We start from the raw sequence: 16,985 nt of genomic DNA, 5'->3' as shown, positions 1-16,985 counted from the left end.
TCGCACCTTAAAGGAAATGGCTAATTGTATGCTACAATCTAAAGGACTTGGTCTTAGTTTTTGGGCAGAAGCAATTAACTGTGCAAATTACATAATAAATCGCACTCGTACTAAGGCTTTAAAGAATATCACTCCAGAAGAAGCATGGAGCTCAATCAAACCAGATGTAAGTCACTTTCGTGTTTTTGGAAGTGAAGCGTGGGCCCATATTCCAGATGAAAAGCATAAAGCTTTAGAACCTAAGAGTGAAAAATGTACTTTTGTTGGATATTCTGAAGATGTCAAAGGCTATAGACTTATTCCATTTAAGTCCAAAAATGTTATCATTAGAAGAGATGTAAAATTTGATGAAAATATATCGGCCTGCGAGCCTAGTCCGGCGGATGTGCCACCTCTCCCTATCTCTTCTACCTTTGGAAACATTTCTTCTTCAGATGATGAAAGTGAGGATGACAATCCTCCCCCACCATCTCAGGATCCTCCTTCAGCTCTTGAGCTTCCAAAATGGGTTCGTGCTACTCGAGATGCAGCAGGTGATCTTGCCGGTGATCCTACAGATCAGCGACGCACACGTTCTCAGTTCGAGAGAGCCTCTTCTTTACTGGCTCAAGCTCCAGTAAATTATGATCCTGACACCTTTGCAGAAGCTTCAGGCCATCCAGATTGGGAAGCAGCTATGAATGAAGAATATCATTCATTATTGGCAAATGATACATGGGATCTTGTTCCTCTACCAAAGGGACGAAAACTTGTTAGATGCAAATGGGTTTACAGAACCAAGTATGGACCAGATGGGAAAATTGATAAACATAAAGCTCGTCTTGTTGCTAAAGGTTTTTCACTTTGAAGGCATTGACTACACTGAAACCTTCTCCCCTGTTGCCAAAATGAACTCTATCCGCCTTGTTCTTTCCCTTGCTGCCTCTTTCAAATGGGAAGTCCATCAGATGGATGTTAAATCTGCCTTCTTGCATGGGGACTTGCATGAAGAAATCTATATGGAACAACCCATTGGCTTCATACAAACAGACTCCAGCCTTGTATGTCGACTTAAGAAATCCCTTTATGGTCTCAAGCAAGCTCCTCAGGCTTGGTATGCCAAAATGGATAGCTTTCTTTTAGAATCTGGCTTTTCTAGGTGTCATTCTGACAATACTGTCTACACCAAGAAAGTGGGCAACTCTCTTATCATCCTTGTTCTTTATGTTGATGATCTTATCCTTACTGGTAGTGATCCCAACCTTATAAACCATGTGAAGTCTAGCCTTAAAAGGAAATTTGAAATGACAGACTTAGGACACTTACACTATTTTCTCGGTCTTCAAGTCTTGCAATCCAAGGAGGGTATTTCTCTTTCCCAGTCCAAGTATGCCTGTGATATTCTATGCCATTTTCACATGGAAGACTGTAAGCCAGCCCCTTCTCCCTTTCATTCTGGAGTCAAACTTTCAGTCACTTGTACTTCTCCTGAAGTTGATGCTACCTTATACCGTCAACTTGTAGGAAAACTTTTGTATCTAACCCATACTCGTCCTGACCTTTCCTTTGTTGTTGGCCTTGTTGCTCGGTTCATGCAAAACCCCTATGAAAGTCATTGGAAAGCAGCTAAAAGAATACTTCGTTATGTTCGAGGTACAGTTCAGTTTGGGATTCATTACAGTGCCGAAGCATCTCCTCTATTGGTTGGTTTCACTGGTTCCGATTGGGCTGGTGACCCTGATGATCGGAAGTCTACTGCCGGTTATGTGTTCACTCTTGGTTCAGGACCTATTACATGGGCTTGCAAGAAACAAGGTGCCATTTCTCTTTCATCAGCAGAAGCAGAGTATCGTGGTGCCGTAGAAGCTAGTAAGGAAGCCTTGTGGCTTCGTCAGATCCTGTCAGAGTTTGGCTTTGAGCAGCAGCATCCGACTACACTTTGGTGTGATAATCAAAGTGCCATTCAGCTATGCAAAGATCTAGTCCAACATCAGCGCAACAAACACATTGAACTACACATGCACTTCATCAGAAAGCTCATTCACGACCATGTTCTTGAAGTGCAATATTGTTCAACAGATGATCAAGTTGCAGACATCTTCACAAAGGCTCTCACAGAGGCGAAGTTCACTAAACTTCGATTTATGGTTGGAGTTCAGGAAGTTGTCACTAAGGGGGGATAGGCTCTAGTGCCTCCTTCCTTCTCCTATTGTGTCATATTTGTAAATCCTTCAATCCTATCCCAAGTTGTTCTTAAGGGGGGATGTTAGGATATTCCAACACATAGGAAATAGTTAAGTACAACTTGGTCTAGTATAGAGTTAGGTAAAGTGTGTTTCTTTACCGTTGTACATTTTGTAACTTACAATCCGACGGTCACGATATGTAGTGATCCGACGGTTCATTCTCTCCCCGGTATTACTGACACTTGATCCGTGGCTTGACACCCGATTGGTCCATGATTTCTATTTAAAGCGCATGGAGGGTCATTTGTAGGGTAATCCATGCATGAGAGAAACATATGTAAATTTTCATTCTTTTATTAATAAATTGCCTGAAGTGGCCGTGTTGGCTCAGACCGTGGACTGTTTCCCTCTTTGAGGGTTTTAACCACGTCAAAAATACTGGTGTATTGATCTGCCATCTGGTTGTGAGCGGTGTCCTTTGGTGTTCTGTCTGAGGAACTTACCTTGTAAATTCCTACAATAAAGTAATAAAAAAATTAAAATTACTACTACTATAATGTAATTGTTGACATGAATGGTAACTCCTTTTAGTTAGTTTTTTATTTTTTATTTTTAAACATAACCCATTTTTATATAGTAGTTGTTGACATAAATGGTAACTCCTTTTAGTTCCTTTTTTATTTTTTATTTTTAAACATAACCCATTTTTATTAAGTTTTTATTCTATAACGCTAGCTTGAGAATTCATAACGATAGTTGTTTAACTTTGGTTTTTTACTCCTCTCAATGGAAAGCAATATAAAAATATAAAATTATATCACATATAAAGTAATATAAAAAAGTAAAATTACTATTACTATAATGTAGTTGTTGACATGAATGGTAACTCTTTTTAGTCGCTCTTTTATTTTTTATTTTTAAAAATAACCCATTTTTATTCAGTTTTTATTCTATAACCCTAGCTTGAGACTTCATAACAATAATTGTTTAACTTTGGTTTATTCAAGGCTTTTCACTCCTCTCAATGAAAAGCAATATAAAATTATATCACATATAAAGTAATATAAAAAAGTATAATTACTACTACTATAATGTAGTTGTTGACATGAATGGTAACTCCTTTTTAGTCCCTCTTTTATTTTTTATTTTTAAACATAACCCATTTTTATTAAGTTTTTATTCTATAAGGCTAGCTTGAGACTTCATAACTATAGTTGTTTAACTTTGGTTTATTCAAGGCTTTTTACTTCTCTCAATGGAAAGCAATATAAAAATATAAAATTATATCATATATAAAGTAATATAAAAAAGTAAAATTATAAGATATATATTATAAAATAATGAAAAGCAATATAAAAATGTAAAATTATATCACATATAAAGTAATATAAAAAAAATTATTATATATATATATATATTTTGTCTATTTTCAAATATGATTTTTAAAATTTTAATTTAATTGTTAATTATATTTTTCTTTTAATTTAAAAAGCACTAAGATTTATCTAAAAAGTAGTTATACCCTTTCTATTCTTTTAATTAATTAAATAATTAAAAAAAAGGGCATGTGGACAAGAGCCATATGAACTGAGTTATGGTTTTTTTGGCATATGGTATTCGTAAAGTGAGAGATTAATGTCCATAGTCAAAGAATCTTGTTTCGTGTAATATATATATATATATATCATTTTAATCATAATAGTAATAAAATTTAGTTGATTTTTATGACTTTAAATTTTGATGATGTGAACTATATAATAAACTAAGTATTTTGATAATATATCTTGGGATCCATCAAATCAATATTTTTGTTGCAAATGTTTCCAACCTACCAAATAGATGAAGAAAATCTAATCAACTATAGGAAGTACAGAGAAAAAAACCTTAAGAAGGAAAGAGTAAGATCAAAAGCCAAAAGAAATAACCATTATGAGAAATAGAGAAAAACCCTAAGAACTAAGTAAGATCAAAAGTAAAAAAAACCATTATGAGAAATAGAGAAAAACCCTAAAAACTGAGTAAGATTAAAAGTAAAAAAATAACTATTAAAAAAAAACAATATAAAATCCAACCATTAATATAATAGAATAAAATATTTTAATAATAATAAATAATAATTAAAAAAATAAATTAAAAAAAATTATTAGAATTAAATTAAATATATGATAAGTGTAAAGAGAACACTGTTATAATTTTTTTTTTTAATTAATTAATTTATTTTTATTTTTATTTTATATAATAATATTATTATTTTTAATATTATTTTTATTAAATTTTATATTAGTAATTTTTTTTGAACTCTTATAATATTAATATAAATAATATTATTATATTAAGAAGATTTTTTTTAGAAATAGTTTAATAATGATTATTAAGATCAAATAATATTTCTATAACAACTAGTTTAAGAATAATAATATTATAGTTTATAATAATATTAATAATAATATTAATTAAGAAAGATCGAGAAACAAACAATCCAAGCAATCAAATACAAGGAACATAATCAAAATATATATATATATATATATAATAAAATAAAATAAATAAATAAATAAATAGGAGTCAAGACCTAATTAATGAGTCAAGATCCTATAACAAAAGTAATAATTAAAGGTGACTAAAATTAAAACTATGCAATCAAAAGTGAGGGTAAAATTATCATTATTATTAAAATAATTTTACCCTCCCTTTTGGTTGCTTTGTTTTAATTTTAGTCTCCTTTAATTATTATTTTTATTATAGAATTTTGACTCAATAATCAGGTTTTTTCCCCTACTTATTTATTTATTTACTATTATTATTATTAAACTAGCCATTATATTAGTTGTTATAGGAATATTTTTTTTTTCTAAATCTGTCTACTTCTATTATTATACAAAAAGAGCAAAAATTACAGCAAGGCCTTGGCCTTGAAGGTCTTGCCAAGAGGTTGGCAATTTGCACAAGTATTCACTTTTTTAGTTCTCAGAGGACCTCCATTTTTGATATGGCCTCTTATAAGACCCGACACATATACATAGCTGAACAAAGACAGTAAAGTACCCGAAACGAGGCTAAACAAAGACAACATTGCATCCTACATGTTGCAGAACAAGATTTAAGACAGAGACCCGATACTGGCATGAGTCAAGAAATAAAACAGAGTAGTATTCCTGCTGCTGAAGCTTCCTTTAGCGGAGAACTGGGATAGATCAATCATCATCAGTGGTGTATGGTTCCTCAACGACTCTGCAACCAAATTGTAAAGAGTCCTCCGAATATGAATGCAGAGCCACCGAGCCTGTTGGTTCTCTCTGCACTGGCTCGCTTGGACCTGCAGAGACAGCTTGATTCACCATCGAGGAGCTTCCTAAGACTGGATGCTGACTGTCCATTGGAGTCGCCCTTCTCTGGACGGCCAGCATTTCCGGAGGAGCGTCTACCTGGCCTCTGGGATCTTCACATTTCTCAATTGTGACTGAAACAATAAAGGTAGAATGAGCAAGAGTGCAGGGGATTCGATAGCGGACCGTGGGGTGTGCCTCATGCTCACAATTATTCCGTCTACCACGCCCTCGACCTCTGCCACTACCAGATCTTGTGACAGGGGGACTGCTTCGCCCAGAATCCTGCACCTCCGTGAAAGAGCGCGTCGGGGAGGTTGACCGCTGCGAGATGGCGCGACCCCTGGAGCCTCCTCGCCTACTTATCATCCTGAGCCGTTCTTGCGGCATTGCAAGGCCCCGAGGTGGAGCGAATGAACCTGGAAAGGAATTTAACGCTGCCACGCTGAGGGAGAAGCTCTGCTTTACACAGACCACCGTGACCCAAGAGACTGGGGCAGCAGAAATGAACGCTGGAGCAGCAGGAGAGCAACGGATATGGTGCGCCATGGCACAGTTAACCGGGAGTCTGGTTGAGGAATTAATGTCTCGCCTTAAAAGCTTTGTGCGAGACCAGCTCGCTTTCTTTGTACACCACCCCGTAGCAGGCGTGTTCGGACACTTGCCCATGTGACCGACCACGTGCCTGCCATCCTTTCCATCAGACACCCGCATCCGGGGTTGTTATAGGAATATTATTTGATCTTAATAATCATTATTAAAATATTAATTTTCATAAACTAGCTGTTATATGATCTTTTGGTCTCTACATGGCCCTCTATTTAAGCTTGTGCCATGATCTATATCTTCATATGGCCCTGATGATGAACCACACTAGCTGGTTCCATAGGTGTAAGAAAAATTTTCTCCTATGTAATTTCTATCGAAAATACTCTTCTTAATGTAATATGGATCACACATGCATGAATTCAGAAATATTATTATATATAAAAATTTTATATTACACTTATCATATATTTAATTTAATTCTAATATTTTTTTTTTTATATAATTTATATCTTTATAATTATTATTATTATTATATATTTAATTTAATTCTATTATTTTTTTTATAATTTATATCTTTTTAATTATTATTATTTATTTTTAAATATTCTATTTTATCAACGGTTAGATTTTTTATGGTTTTTGAGTTTATCTTTTAATTTTTAAGATTCCTCTCTATTTATTCTTTTTGTTGGATTAGAGTTTCTTCATCTATTCATCTTGAAGATGAACTACATTGATTGGTCCGAAGTGTCCACAACGAAGATATTGATGGGATGGATCCAAAAGATGATGATGAATGTCCGCTAAGACCAATAGAGTGTATGCGACTTTAAGGAAGCAAGAGATTAATTGAGTTTCTTTAGTAAGAGATTAATTGAGGTTTTTTAATATTTTATTTCTCTGCTCGAAAAGAAGGGAGAGAAGCCTTACTAGATCACCATAATTTTGCTGAAGGTAATCCAAGAGAAAGTGCTTTTCATCTTCAATCCATTGATTCTTTAGTCCCAAGGTGTTTTGGAAATTGACCAATCATGGATTTCACTTTGAAGCTCATGAAAATTAGTTCTTATCTTGACAATGTTTAACTTCTTCAAGATTGGCTGCTTAGCTTACTTTTTCCCTCCCACTGTTTATCATCCCACAACTTATTCTTAAATTTAGAAGTTATAATATTTTTAATATTATCCTTATTCTCCAAAATGATCTCCTTCTTTACTCTACCCACATAAACATCTATTTAAAAATATTTTAATAGTTATATATAACTATCAACATTTACAAACTATTTAATTTATATAACTACAACATTTATATTTAATTTATATAATTACACTAATTTTTATACAGCATTATAAATCTTTTAAAATAATATACTCAAATAAAAAATCAAATTCCAGTCATAATTATGACTGAAATAGGAACTCAAATCCTAATTAATGATCGAAGCATTTATGCTTAAAATTTAAACAAGTTTACCTAGATAAAGGATACATTTAAAAAGAAATCAAACATTTTGAAAATTCCGTTCTCCGTTGCTTTGTTGTTTCTACAAAACCGTAAATTTCACTATGGAAATAGAAATATAATTTTAAGAAATACAAATAAGCAAATTTACTAAAGTTTGTCAGCTTCTGTCGTGTTAGACACTGGTCCCATTTCTGATGCAGCTCGTTGGTTGCTAGCGATCGCAATATAATCCACAAAACGTTTCATGCTACGCCACGAGGACCCTCCTTCACTGCTGCTTGCCGTATTGTTTCTCTTATTTCTCGACTCTTTCTCCTCATCTCTTCCCCTTCTGTGCTTCCCAGCAGAAATTTGGCAGCTCTTGCAATCTCTCCTCGCTCAATCACTCCATCATCCCTACACGTCTCTAACTTTAATCCAACCTTCAGTTGGTTAACCACGAGCATTCTATTGGTGTATTGATCAATTCCCTGTGGCAAAACCAACATGGGAACCCCCAAACTCAAGCTCTCCATGGTTGAATTCCACCCCCCATGAGTGAAAAAACCGCCGACGGAAGGATGAGATAAAACTGATAATTGAGTAGACCAAGGAACCACCAGAGCTTGATTTTTCGTTTTCTCCTGAAAACCCTCTGGCAGAACGCTGACATGATCGTTTGTTTCCTTATCAGAATTTAACATACCAGGACGGACCACCCACAGGAAAGTCTGCCCACTTTCCAATAAACCCATCGCTATCTCTTCCACTTGAGTTTCGGACATGCGAACCACGCTTCCGAAGGAAACGTAGAGAACGGACGATGTGGCCTTTGAATCCAGCCACTGCAAACAATCCGTTTCAGCCCACAAACTTAATGATGTGGGGTTCACTGAAATCTCCTTATCCTTGCACTCGGCTTCAAGGTAAACTGATGGAAGTAACGGACCGAGTGAGTTGATGGGAGCTGCTGTTTCTCGAACTGCATCGCTCGCTTCTTTTTCGAGTTCGTAGACTGTGTTTCCAATAATCCACTCTGTCTCCTCTAGTAAAGGGAGCTGCTCCGCAACACGTTGATAGAGTACATTAGACGTGTCTCCCGCCTGGATATCTGATGGCAGATCTTCGGGCTGCAGTGGAGGAAGACCCGGAATGTAGTCAATCATGTCCTTGGGGTCTGTAAAAAGAAAGACATTATTCTTTCAGTTGAAGTAGGTAATGATCCGTTGGATGGGTCAAAGAACGCTGAAAACATGAATAATTAATGGTGGCTTAATATAGCTGTGGTGGACTGAAACAGTATGAAGAAAACATGGATGGAGCAAAACAAGAAGTAGTTGAATAAATAGAGTAAGAAACTGCATGAATGTTCTAAAGAAATAAAAAATTTAGTGATTGGAAAATATTGAACAACTATGTGGACCGATTACACTGTGGCTAAAAAAATATATGTATCAGAGAGTTTAATTTTATTTTTGCAGATTTCAGGAATATCTTAGAATTTCATTGGTCTTTTTCTCAATGTGAGATTCAGAAATATTTTTAGAATTTGCAATAGACATAAGGATGCTAGCTTGTGGCAATGGTGAGAAAACATATTTAAGGGCGGCTATTAAAGGAAAAGCAAGGTTGTTAGTTGCACAACTGAGGACGGATCATATCACCACCTTCGATGTGAGACTGGTAGGTGGAGGGCACCCAAAGAAGTTGGGAAGATAGAACTTGCATATTCTGCAATAAGGGTGTGAGGGAGACAAAATGACATTTTGTCATGGAATATGCAGCTTACTAGGATATTAACATTTAGTATGAAAACAATTTAAAAATTAACAACATGCACCATCTATTTCACTACAATAAGATCAAGCAAATTGCTAATTTCCTAATCAAAATTCCTTCCAAACAAAATTCATAATAGAAGATTCAACATCCAAAAAAGTATGAAAATAAGCCAGAACGATTATCCTCTTGGTCCTTTAGGTTGTTTAGCCTTGTAAAAGTCGATAAAATCAATCAATAATAATAATAAAAAATCCTTATTTTCATAGCAGATTTTAAAAATATTTTAGAATCTCTAAAATATATCAAATCTCATGATAGTACTCTACAATTCCATCTAATCCCAATTTTTAATTTAATTCAGCAGGGAAAAAAGGTGCACCTTTTTTGGGCGGAAAGTGACCCTTGGAAATGATTAGGGAGAGATGTCTATAGATGGTATACACACTCAGAGACTGCGGCCAGAATGCGACGAAAGGGAGCTCAAATTTCTTGGCTACACGAAACGTCCAAGTAAGAAAGCAGGTACCGATGATACACGAGAACAGGGGCTTGCCAGTTTCTGTATCGATGTGGCTTTGTATCAGTCTTTCCGCAGAGTCTCTCATTTCGTTCATTACACATCCGTCGAATTCCAAAGGATTGGCCCCAAGGTTAAAATCCAGCGGTAGACCGTCGGAAACCTGCGCGAAACGAATGTTTGAATTCGAACCAACTGAAATCCCATCGTGATAAGTGCGGGCTTTCATCATCTTAGAATGATTGGATTCCGTGTTCATAAAGGTCACCAGAATGCCTCTGGAAGAAAGCATCTCAGAGAGTCGTATCAGCGGATTTATGTGGCTCTGAATTGGATATGGTATAACCAAAACATGGGGAGCCATAGTGAGCAACAGCTAACAATTCTCTCCCCGTCTAAATATTAAGGAGGGTGCTTGAGTAAGGGTTAGGGGAGAAGTCTGTGTCAAAATCTTAAACATCATTTGGATGGAATGCTTAACCCAACGCTAACCGGAGGAATCTCGTACAGTAATGCAAGGTTCTCGACGTTAATGATGTCATGGCTTACGCAAATGGAGAGCAAACCACAATTTGGAATCTCGTCCTCTAGTGCACGGTTCTTGTCGAGATGTCATAAGCAAATGAAGAGCAGAAGCACGATTTGGCACGGCTTTGTTTTACTCCATGCATTTGCTCTTCTACAGAGCATCTCCATTATTAATTTTTAGTGTGTCTTTTTCTTTCTCATGATTGACTAGATGATAACTAGATTGTGTTGAGGTCAGAGATGTCTAAAATGTAATTGGCTTTACAATTTATTTCGGTAGATATAAGGAAGTCAGGGTTCGTTACATAATATTTCATTTTCACACAATTTTTGCCAATTGAGTTGCCACTAAAAACTTAAACATATTTTATATATTATTGTGATTAAAATTAGTCTGTCATTAAAATTATGTGCTATATAAAATTTGGTTTAACTTCAATTTATTTTGGATAATCTAATCTCTCTTCATGGATCTATTTTTAATTTCTCTTTTTCATTTTAAAATTTTAATTACAACATATAAAAATTTAATTTTATATAAAATTAAATAATTATTATTTTAATATAAAAAATTTATAATTCACTTTAAAAACTATAATTAACTTCCATTTTAAGTTTTTTAATAAAATTTAAAACTAAGATATATAAAAACTAAAAATTATACAGATTAACGAATTATTATTAAAAAAAAACCATGATTAACTTCCATTTTCAACTTTTTCCTTTTCTGTAGGAAGCTAAAATATAAAAAAACTAAACCTTATACAAGTTAACTAATTATTCCATCTTCAACTTTTTCCTTTTTCGGTAAAATTTGAAACTAAAATATATAAAAACTAAACCTTATACAAGTTAACTAATTATTATTTTAATTAAAACAATGGGTAATTCATTTAAAAACCATATCAATATACTTTTAACAAAATGCAAATTAAAATTTAATATAATTTCACCCAGACTGCCATGTCATCTGATGTAGTAGATCATGTCATCTGATATATCTACTAAAAGTTTACATAATTTAAGCCCTCAAAAGGTACAAATTTATACAGTAGTAAAATATGCCTTCCAACGCAACAATCATATCATTCCATCGCATTTACTATTTATTTTTTCATTAATTCAATGTGTAAGTATTTTTTTTTTACGATTCCATCATCATGACTCCTTGTATTTTATCGATTCGATTTTACGTATTGTAATTTTACAGTTCTATCACATTAACTATTTGTACAAATTTATATGCTTTATTTTAATAATGTGTTTTTCTTTTTTTCTGCATACTACAAAAATATCTGAGGGGACGTAACTATATTACAACAAGGTGTTTTTTTTGCGGTTTAGTTAGATTATTAAATTTTGAAATGAGTAAATTAAATATTTTTTTAATGTATATAACTTTGTCTGGATTAGTTTGATTATTGAATTTTGAAATTAGTAAATTAAATGGTTTTTTAATGTAGATATTTTTTTGTATCATTATTCGATGTATTCTTGCAGATTATAGTGTTAGAACTTAAGATTCCTACTTCTACAACTCTGAATACAAATAACACTAGATTTTATCTTTTTTCTACATAATTAAGTAAAATAATATTAACTAAATAGACAAACCATCAACATGGGTAATTTTAGTAAGGAAAGCCTCAAAAAAAAGTTTCTCCGACAACTTTGTTTATACGGGATGGAATGATACACCACAGAAAATAATAAAAAGATAGGTGGCACCAATCACAATACACAATGTCATGAAGTATGGTTGATGTGAATTTATTGGCTTTTCATTGATCTAAAAGGTTTATACTAGGAGGTTGTATTTTATTTTATACGGGATGGAATGATACACCACAGAAAATAATAAAAAGATAGGTGGCACCAATCACAATACACAATGTCATGAAGTATGGTTGATGTGAATTTATTGGCTTTTCATTGATCTAAAAGGTTTATACTAGGAGCTTGTATTCCACAATAAAATACAGACTATTAAAGTTGTACGCTCCCTATGCCCGACACTAGAGAACACATAGGGACTATGTCACGTGCAATGGAACAATGACTCCAAAGTGGCATCAAAGCTAGGGTATGTCTTATCATTTTTTTAAATGATGCTAAATTGTTTATCTCTGCACATCAATTTGACTGCTAAGTCTACGAAGGCATACATACACTCTACCCCCCTCTGGTTTTGAACCTATGACCTCTTAGGAAAAAACACATGCTCTTAACCATTAGGCCCACTCACACTATATATGGATTACAATACTACCTCTTCATAGTTTTGATTTGATAAATTTTAAACAAAAACATTTTACATATTTTCACATGTTTTCCATATCACATCAAAAAAAGAAAAACTCCACTATATTTAAACCATTTTAATATTTACATTATTTAATATTCAATAATAATATTTACATTATTATTTAATAATTATACTACTTAATATATAGTGTGATAGCCTGCTCCCTTACGGACCACCAGCGGGTTATTTCAGGTGGCGTGGTTTTCCTTGATAACAGTGGTGTGTCAACTGACATTTGCGGATAGCAGCCAGAGATGGCTGTCCTCACTGTTGGTTTGACAAACTGAGTTTGATAGGTTTTTCCACCTTTGAAAAAAAAAAATAAAAAAATAAAAATATAGTGTTAAACAGAAAGCCACGTTTGTCATTTATGTGACTTTGTGACTTGAATCTGAATATACTATCCTATTAATGGAGAGTTTCACAACGATTTCTTTGAAAACATTACTAATTTTAGAGTGAGGTTTACATGCTGAATTTAGGTTCTAAGTACTATTTTTCATTGATGCCTAAATCAATGCGACTCCGTAAATTCTTTAGTTTGCTGTGATATTTTTGAAAAGCGTGAAATGTTGAGCAGGTCCGACACTGTTCGTAGGTATTGTACACTTTTGGGTAGGGTTTTTTCAAATTTGGTTCGTTGGAGGGAGGAACTACGGACTCACTTTGGCACTGCGTCAGTAGTTGGTAGCAAATTTATCTACGATTCCAAACCAATATGGGCATAGGAAATCTTGCATTAGATTCATGTCCACTACTCCTTGAGGTCCGTTGGATAAAGTCTAGGATTACCGTACACTCCCTCATAAACACGCTTAGCTCATATGTTGCCTTTTCCATTTGCTTCCGTACATGTGTTGTTCCGTTCTCAGCGGGTTGTTCTCCAAATGTGAAATCAGACAGTCATTCCCCACCTCCCTCCCTGCGCTGCAGAAAGAAAGAAAGAAGTCTGAAAACATTTCTGAATACAAGTCACATCGCAATGAACCCAGAGACAGTTGCCTTTCAGTTATGATTCCTATATGACGGCGCAAATCGTCACTGTCATGCATGGTATACAGGGTTGGAATTTCGATTTTTTTTTACCGGTCGAATAATTTTTTTCTGGAAGTTTTGGGTTTTTATGTTTCTTTTCAAGGAAAGTTATTTTTTTTTTTTTTCCGAAGGTGGCAAAACCTATCAAAATCAGGTGTCAAACCAACAGTGAGGACAGCCATCTCTGGCTGCTATCCGCGAATGTCGGTTTGACTCATCACTGTTATCAAGGAAAACCACGCCACCTGTAATAACCCGCTGGTGGTCCGTAAGGGAGGAGGCTTTCACTCCTGCCAGATGCCTCTGGGTCTTGGGCCGTTAACCTGTTTCCTTACGTCCGAGGAAGACGAGCTCTTAGCCAAGCAGAAGCAGTTTTACGGCATACTCCAGGCCGAGTTCAAGGAAAGTTATGTTAAAAATTTGGTCCTTTAATTTCAATGTTTTGATAAATTAACTTCTCACCAATAAAAGTTTAATTAAAAAATTACCCTTCATATTAAATTTTTTCACATATATATCATAAGAACTACGGAAACAAACTAATGACTTGTTAAACTTTAAAGTTTGTTTTACTCACTTTTCGATAGGATAGAAGTTCTTCTCTAAAACACTAGATATTACAATTATGTGCAAATATGGAAATCTATTCCACACACATCAAACCTGTGATTATTATAATCAATGTGCTCATATTTCAGTATTTTCAATTTTCCATTTGGGTTTTGATTAGAACATTTAAATGTTGCAATTTCAATGAAAATAAATGGATTTTTTTCACCAAAGAGAACAAAAAAGTTTCCCGAAAAGAAATTTCCATCTCAAGGACTGTAGATTTTACATGAGGCTATATAGATTTTACGTGAGGCTATCTTCTAGGCTCCCGGTCCTCTCCCCCATCATAATCACATGAAATCAAGTGGGGTATGTGTTTGTAGTAAAATCAACATATTGTATTAAAAGTGTTTTAATATTTCATAAAGTTTTCGTAGATGAGTGTTGGCCCGTAACCTATCCATAACACATTAAAAACAATTACTACACCTATCCTCAACACATTAAAAACAATTACTCCGGTTCCACCTATCCTCAACACATTAAAAACAATTACTCCATCAGACCTGCATAACCAGCTCAACTATAATCCACCCTATTTATTTTACTTATTATTAGTGAGAAACAACAACACAATATATGGCTCGTGTATATCTTTCACATGACAATTTTTATTTTTTGGGATCTTATAGGTGGTCAGTGGTAAATAATCAAATACCATTTTTAAGCATGTTTTTATGCGATTGGATTCAAAACCAACCTCAAAATTTTAAAATATACTTGATAGATAGACATCAACCATCCTTAAAATTATAAAATATGCTTGATAGATGTCATGTGACTCTTAGATATGTTTACTTCATTGATGGTGGTAAGTTCTTAGGAATTTTGCACGCATTTTCAATTGTAGGAATTTTGGCGTTGTTTCCAAGTAAACAAGTACCGAGGTGTACTCTTGTATTCACGCATTAAGATAGCGGAGTAGAAGTTCCTGGTGCAAAAGTCATAATTGCAAAAGCCACATGCTATAGTCCAGATTCTGTGAAAAATGTAAATATAATGTTGATTTTGTAGAATTGGAAAAATAAATGAAAATTTAACAATTGTTAATATTTCACTTGCAAAATTCTTACTTTTCAACCTAGAATATTAAACTAATCGCAGCTCTCTTTCTCCTTTGCATTGATTTTAGAATTGTCTCACAAAACTTTAGGTTTAATAACCCTCTAAAGTGAAGCTTAATAACCCCCTAAACTTAAAACTTATTAATAGTGAGATTAGATGAATTTTATCTAGATCATTGTTCCTATTATTTCTCAAATTATAAATTATTATAAATGTTAATTAAAATAACTGTCCTTGAAATTACATTGGTTAACACTCATGAGAAATTTGTAGGGAAAAGGCTTCTTGAGAAAAACAAAACTCAAAATGAACTTATAAAATGGTTTGGATAAGAGGAAAATGGTTTTCCAGAACTCACTACTTAAAATAGATCCTTGCAATACTAAATTACTAATAACAAATAACAAACACATTTTTATAGTGATAACATATTCTTAAAAATAAGATATTTAAATATATTTAAAACATTTACAATAATAAAGCTATTTTTTAAACCTTAAAATACTTAAATATATTAAAAACTTACATGGATTAAAGTTACCAAATACTGCACTCCAACCAAATTCGCAAGCGCCGGGCAACATCCCATTGTTAATGTAATAATTGTTGAAAGCTTAGAAGACATGGACCTACACATTATCAAGGTAGAAACACACTCCACCCTATTATATTGCATTGCAATATATGCCCTAAAAACTTGCCAAAACCTATTAAACTAATATAAAAATCTCACTAGAATCTCAAATAAACAAAACAACAACATAAAAATGCATATTATTAAACTATGAAAACTGACAAAAAGATGTAGATAAACAAAATAGCAATATAAAAATGTATATTATTAAAATATGAAAATTGTCAAACAAAAGTAGATAAACAAAACAACAACATATAAATGTATATTATTAAACTATGAAAACTGTCTAAACATGTAGATAAGCTGTTTAGATAAACATGTAAATAATTTGTATAGATAAATACATAATAAGATAATTATATACCAATTTTTTTCTTTTCCAACCAGAAAACAAAGTGAAAAATATACATATATGAACAAGTAGACAAGCCACAAAGTAGTCGAAAGGCAAGGCCACTGAGAACAACCACCATTACTCTCTTTGCCATGCTTAAGTGACTACTTGGCACTCAACGCTCCTTTGCAACAAGAGAGGTCATCCTTTCCAATTTAATGTATTACATATTTAAAATATATAAAATAGAAAACTGTGTAATAAAATTTGCGGGACGGTGTGACACCCTTAGACAAATGAAACATGAGAAATTGTGAGTCACCCATATGAAACCACGAACCTTACATAAATTGTGATTCACCCATATGAAAAGGACCCCAGCCTTTAGCTCGTTGGGAACTACCTGCAATAGCTCCCTCAGAAGTGTATAGTGATCTTTCTGCTTTTCATTTGATAGTCGCTACTAGAATAAGCATTAAAGAGTCTGTAAGCCAGATTCAGGAGAATTCAGATAATATACAGACTATATCTCTGTTGAAACCTAAAGAATTACAGGCAGAGGCAAAGAAACTAAAAACAAACTATTTGCACTTAGGGTGCATTCGAGTAGGGATCAATGCCTTGACCCATAAAGGCCTAAATACTTTTGTGCTTGCTACTGTCAGAGATATGACGCACAACAAG

The 16,985-nt window shown here is 33.7% G+C and overlaps 1 pseudogene across 1 annotated transcript; it reads right to left on the bottom strand.

Annotated features, from left to right (window-relative positions):
- Positions 1-7,572: 7,572 nt before the first annotated feature.
- LOC149198381 (UDP-glycosyltransferase 86A2-like) lies at positions 7,573-10,197 on the bottom strand (annotated as a pseudogene). The gene is made up of 2 exons (XR_016254266.1): positions 9,648-10,197; positions 7,573-8,663 (listed from the first exon to the last, which is right to left on the bottom strand). The product of XR_016254266.1 is annotated as a UDP-glycosyltransferase 86A2-like (transcript).
- Between the last annotated feature and the right edge of the window lie 6,788 nt (positions 10,198-16,985).

This window comes from Pinus tabuliformis, chromosome 2_2 (genome assembly GCF_031772625.1).
Source record: "Pinus tabuliformis cultivar Carrire ecotype Pingquan chromosome 2_2, CPIR1, whole genome shotgun sequence".
Taxonomy (NCBI): domain Eukaryota; kingdom Viridiplantae; phylum Streptophyta; class Pinopsida; order Pinales; family Pinaceae; genus Pinus; species Pinus tabuliformis.
Note: the sequence above shows the minus strand (reverse complement) of the source record. Positions and strands in the feature narration are given on the sequence as shown.